This window comes from Ochotona curzoniae, unplaced genomic scaffold, assembly GCF_017591425.1.
Source record: "Ochotona curzoniae isolate NIBS_2020 unplaced genomic scaffold, NIBS_Ocur_1.0 contig_430, whole genome shotgun sequence".
NCBI classification, from domain to species: Eukaryota; Metazoa; Chordata; class Mammalia; order Lagomorpha; family Ochotonidae; genus Ochotona; species Ochotona curzoniae.
In genome coordinates, this window is record NW_024466219.1 from 6,842,335 (window position 1) to 6,848,581 (window position 6,247).

Here is a 6,247-nt window from a genome sequence, read left to right on the forward strand (position 1 = left end):
ATGTAAAATGTGAGAGAAGATAACCATATTTGTGAGTTCCTTAAACTGAGGAAAACAACAAACAAACGTTAAATATGTTAGATGACAGAAAGCAATCCTGAACTTGAAGTTGGGAAAACAAGAGTTCCTGGCTCTGTTCTGTTACTGAGAATTCTAATGTTTGCAAAATCAGTGAATTTAACCTGACAATTCTTACTGTCCATAACAGCAGCAGCTCTAAGTGCCATTTCTTTTTTTTTAAATTGTGTTTCCACAAATCTGTTTCTGTTTCAGGTGGATGGCACTTGTGGCATGCCTGGGATCCGTCGGGGGGAGAAGTAGCCCTGGGCCCTTATTGCTCCAGCTCCACCTGTGTCTCTTCCAGTGCCAACTGGGTCTTCTCATTGGCTTCCTCACATCCCCTCTCTGTCACCAATGTGAGTTGGAACTCACGTATCAGCTCTACCGCTAGGCTTGGACCTAGAATGTTTCTTCTGATCTCTTCATGGAACCGGCAGATAAGGTTAGGGTGGGGAGCTTTAACTTTCACATGTCTTATCTTACTATTAGTTGGGGGCTTTCCTTCTAACCCTATTCAGAGATCCAGCCTTCAGGACTCCTGGCTTCCACCACCTTCTGTGCAGACCCTTCAGGGCCACCACATTTGTTTCCCACAGACAAGGGAAGGAGCATGCAGCAGAGTGTCAATGGTGGAGGCTTTGGATGGGACTGAGCTGGGTATAGTGTGCATCTGTCCTGCTCAGTGCATATCCCATTGGCCACAACCATGGTTCTCGGGAAACGTACTCAAGTTCTCTGCAGTAACATACTGGTTTGAGGGACTGTCGTCAACTTTAGGTGCACCATGGTCACTGGGAAGGACTGGTACCTGGCCACTGGGCCCCAGTCTCAGATTTGGGATTCTGTAAACCTGAGGCAGGTCCTAGATGCTGCCTCTTGGACTAGTTCCCAGGAGGTGCTGCTGCTGCCCATCCAACAACAGCTCTGGGCAATCCACAGAGGGGTAGAAATTGGTCAGAGAGGAGGTGTCCTGGTGACCCTGTGGAGCTGTGCACTCCAGGCAAGTCACTGCATCTCTCAAGGTGCCTGATTCCTGTCTGTGAGACCAGTATGGGGAGAGCATCAGTTCCACCTGCAGCGAGGGGCTGTTGAAATCACAGGAGATTACATATGTGAAAGAAGACACTTTGGATTTGCCTTTCAGCGAGAATTATCTTTTAAGAGAGAAATATCTGATGGTTTCTCTTGAGAGTGGGAGAGAAAGAACAACCCCTCTCTGGAGGAAATGCCTTAGCCTTGGGAAGAAAGCTGCATGGGAGGGAAAGCACTCATGACAAGTGGGGAAGGGCAGCTGTTTGTCAAGGCCGTCCCTCCCACAAGGTGTGTAATACTCTCCTTTCAATGTGTCTGCTTCTGGATCTTAATGTCCCCATGTCCCCAAATTTGGAGTGAAATCGTGTTTGTTTTGTGGGTGGACATCAAGTCAAAGAAAATGGGTTCTAAGCACAGAGCAGAGGGGAGGTTGTCTTGGTTAGGGAAACATAGGAGGATCGTGAAGGGAAAAAGAGGGATCGTGGAGGAGAAGAGATGGGAGATCAGGAACACAGACCTTCCTGAAAATGAGAATCCCAACATAATCCATCTCATGTGGCTCTCAGGTTCAGGAATTTGTGGAGGAAAGGCCTGCCAGAAGTGCTGCAAAAATATCATAGCTTATTCGTAAGCGTATCAGAGGGCGGCTAAAATGGCAAGCTTCATAGTGGTATCCCTTACGTTACATTTCTCAGTCTCTCTCATTTGTTTATACATTACCTATATTACTTTTACACTCCTAATTATACCTTTATTGGGCTTTCAGATTTTATCCTTTTGTGTTATGTTCAGGTGCAGATGTATTTTCTAAGACCTACCAAGTTATCCAAACAGAACAGATTGAATTTCAAGGATAGGACATTTTTTCTAATAATAATTTATGGTCCAAGTATAATGTGATGAACTAAGATACTGTGCACACAGCTACCAACCTGAGAATATATTTGTTATGCACTGGACCAAAAGTAGGAGGAAGCATTTTTTGGCTCTTGTTAGAAATGCTCTTAAAATTAGTTATTTATTTCGAAAGAATGCTTGGATGCTTTTTAGCAACATGGTTTGATTAGTTGAGATCTGCTTCCTGTGCATTTTCTCTTAAACTATAAACCAGTCTCCCCTTTAATTTCTAAGAATCTGACAATACCCTTGTTGCAGTGGAACAATTTATCAAGGAGTGTAAATTTGAGATTTTCACCATTGACAGCCATTTTCCCTCCCCCTCTGCCTTTTGGAGTGTTTGCAAAGCCCTGTAAATGACAGGTGTATCTGCAGTGCAAAGAATCATCTCTGGGCTTTCTGAAGGTACTGATGAATAGCGACTTCGCTGGATATTCAACTTCCTCAGAACTGCTTATCTGTGCTGCGGATCAGTGAAATAGCTTGGTGAGCTGTTGCTGCTTTACATAATTAAGTTTTTCTTGCCAAAAAAAGAGTCACAAAATATGCAGTGAGAGGATGCTCCAGGTTGTGCTTCTAACACATTTTCTGTTCAAGTTATCTTTCCCACTTCACCTGTAACAAAAGCCAAAGAGTTGAGATGGAAGAGGAGTCTTAAGTGGATCAGTCAGAGCGGTGGCAGCTGCTCACACTTTCTTACACAACTCTTAGGAATTTTCTCTGCATAGCCTCTGCAGTCAGCACTAAATAGTGACTGCCATAGAGATAACAGTTTCCCATTGTTCTTTGGCTTCTGGCGGTGGTATGTGGTATGTGGTGGAGCCCAGAGAGAGAAGGCCTGTTGTAGTCAAGCCAATGCTAGACAGAGCCAACAACTCAACTGCCTTAAAATGACAGGTAATTCATGTGCTTCATATCACTTTAAATTGGTACAATACCACTGCATATGACTTGCCTAACCCCAACTTTTTTTTCGAGTCTGGAGTTGGGCAGGGATAGGCTTTTCATGTCTTCACAGGATGTCCCTCACTTTCTAGATCTGTGTGAATGAAGACAGGGTTGCTTGCCTAGCAGCACCGAATGCCTAGTTTCTTCTCTTTTCTGAGTGGTTTGCTGTACCCACGAGATACCTGCCCTGTAGTGATGGAACTGTCTGAAGTCTGGGGGTGTCTCTCTCTGGCTAACATAATAGGGAAACTGGCATTTGCTGATATAGTGCAAATGAAAATCACCTGGAGAATAGACAACACATTTTCAATTCTGCTACCATTTTTTCCAAAGCAATCAAATATAGACGAAGGAGAAAAACCCTGATAATTGGGCATGCTGCATGGCTCTCTGGGGTCACCATCATTTCAGTGTTGGAGAAGAAGATGCACCCATGAACGATGCCATCACATGGATCAGTCATTGGTCTCCAAGGGCAACAATAATGGTAGAAGAGGTAGTGTTCAGACATCAAGACAGTAGTGTATAGTTGTCTGGGCTGGTTTGTTTCAAGGCCTACAAAGTCTTACATGCTATTGACTGAATATCTTCACGCCGTTTGAATATGGGTTGTAGATAGCATTTTCTGGTACTGGTACCCAGTACCAACTATCTTGTTTATAGTGAGGCCCAATACAGCATCTACAAAGAGCAAGGGGCTGGACACTTTCTTTCAGAATATGTCGGCCTTTCAGTTCAGATTTTAAAAATAGACCTTCTGTCTACCCTTGATGCATTCTACCTTTCTAATCTGAAGGAGATCCTATTAATACAGTCAATCTCAGTTGACTGATACCCTGGGCAGATGCTTTTCCTGGGTAAACTAAAAGCCTGAGATGGTTCTTCCTGATGTTCTTAAATATTTTATTAGCAGTGTCTCTGCTTCACCCTCTTCCTCTTCACAGTCTACTTCAGTGCAGTGGTAGAAAGCAGGTTGCACAACTGGCTTCCTATTAGAAGTGACCTCAGACTGCGGTGTGTTTCCTCAGTTTTCTCATTAGTGGATGTCTTAGGCTCCAAGGCTCCTATGCCAGTTAGAAGGATATGCCTGTTTGAAACCCATGTTCTCCAATGCCATGAAATCAGGCATCACATTCTTTGCCCTTCTCAAAAAGCTTTCAGTTGTGGGTTCTGAGTTTGTCTTTTTCTTTCCAGCTGTGAATAAAGCTCAGTCTCCAGGCTCCCTTCTCCCCAGCCTGCTGGCCCTTGATATGGCAGCATGAGCAAGGGAAGAGTCCCATAGGGAAACTCGGGCCAATCTCTGTGTTAGTTTTAGTGTTTATTAAAAGAAACAACTATTTGGTCACTGACAATTTTTTAGTTATTGATGACTCATCAATGTTGTTATCAATGTTGTTATTTTTTATTTTTAGTTCTTTCCCCCAATAAAAGCGAGGCTGGATCTTTAACTTAATTTGTGTAGGAAACTAAAAATAGTGTCGTTTCCTTTCAATTTTTTTTTCACTAGAGGAATTAAAGGGAAAAATGAGAAGGAAAGCCAAGGTGTAACAGTGATGGTAAGAGGAGGAGGGTTGTCCCCTGCTTTGTGCAAATTTCAGTTATGTACATGAGACAAAGGCACTTGATGCATTTTCACAAATAACCACATCACGCCATGAACACCTGGGACCAAAGCAGACAGAACCCTGAAGCCTGCCTTTGTTTCCTTCTGGTTCCTGGCCTTGACGCCCATGAGCGGCTGCCTCCTAAACTTCCCACAGCAGGGATTGGCTTTATATACTTTATGTCATTTAATACAACTAATTATGTGGAGAACTGTTATGAGAAATTCTACACTTTTGATATAATGCATTTTTCTGTTTACTGTTAAGACTGTGTACAGTACTGTTTTGCAGGATTTGTGATGTGAAGCAGCCAATGAGACTAATGGTGGCAAAGGGGAGGTGCTAGCACAGAAGGACCAGAAGGAGCAGACATGTCTTTGGCCTTCCCTTCACCTCCTCAACCTCATTCCCATCTTCCTGTCATCTGCTCCTAACCTCATCTCCTGGATGAGCTGAGAACATTGCAATATCATTTAGTTATAAACATCAATACACTAATAATTAGCAACTGTTTTTTTCTTCCATTCTTGTTATTACCCCTTCAGAACACATGATTTGGAGTAAAAATTCAGATGTGGCTCTGCTGGTCCAGGTGGTTGGTACTCTTCTTGTTCTTTCTGCTGGCAGCCTTTGTTGGGTATCACAAAGCCTTCGTCTGTAGCAGAATGTCCACAATCCTGTGCAAAACAGGGTCATTTCCCCCTCATTCTCCTGGAAAATCAATTCGATGTTTCTTAGCTTTCCAAGGTAGAAATCTCTCTCTTTCTCCAAGCCTTTGATGGTAAGTTTCAATACATTGACCTGCTGCATCAACTCAGCTGCTTCATCATCTCTATTGCCCATCCTGGGATTCTTGTGCACCACCCTGGGGCCAGACTTAGGAGTTGCAGTAGTTCTCTGTGTTGAAATGGGCCTCTGTGGTGCTGCACCACTAGGACTGAGAGGTTTCTTCCGTTTGTTCTGAGCTGGAGCGACAAGCGAGGGAGCCACAGCAGTTTCTTGACCTTGCCTGGCAGCCACAGGGTCATAGTCTTTGCCACCATAGTTTGCATCAAAACACTTTTTGAACCATTGAACAAATTCAAAATTGCCTTGAAATTTTTCCTTTTATTAATTTGTTCACAGGAATTATTTTGTCTATACCCATTCTCTTAAAACCTGCTAGTATTTTGAAGTTCTGCATGTATTCTGCATGCTTAGCTTGGAATTGTGCATTCTTCAAGACAATGGAGCCAGGGAACAACATGTCCATAAATGGACAGTACGCAGCCCCTGGGCTCATACCCAGGCGGGTGGGACAAGTGGGGATTTCCCAATGTGCTTGATCCTGGGCAGTGTGGGTAGGGGAAAGGAGAATTCTAGGTTAGCAAGCTGGCATGATGTGCTAGTGGATTGGGCTCTGGGAGCTGCGAATATGTTTGGGGAAGCTAAGGGGATCCCCCAGCTGGGTTTTGTTCTACTGGGAGTGCAAGAGCTGGAATGGGGGCAGTGATCTTGGCTGGACATAGCTGCAGTATACCTCTGCATGGGTGTGGACTGGGTCTATGGTGTGCCAGATGGGGCTGCACTCCAGCACCCACTGGTGCTCAGGAGAGCTAGGGTGGGTAAAGGACAGGTTGGGCTAGGTCTTGGTACCCAATGAACCATGCAAGAGCTGGTCTGGGGGTGGACCAGGTGTGGCTGTGCTGTAACATCCAATAGTAAGA

General features: G+C 44.3%; 1 pseudogene; it reads right to left on the minus strand.

The window, feature by feature from the left end:
• Positions 1 to 5,074: 5,074 nt before the first annotated feature.
• LOC121160085 lies at positions 5,075 to 5,823 on the minus strand (annotated as a pseudogene).
• Between the last annotated feature and the right edge of the window lie 424 nt (positions 5,824 to 6,247).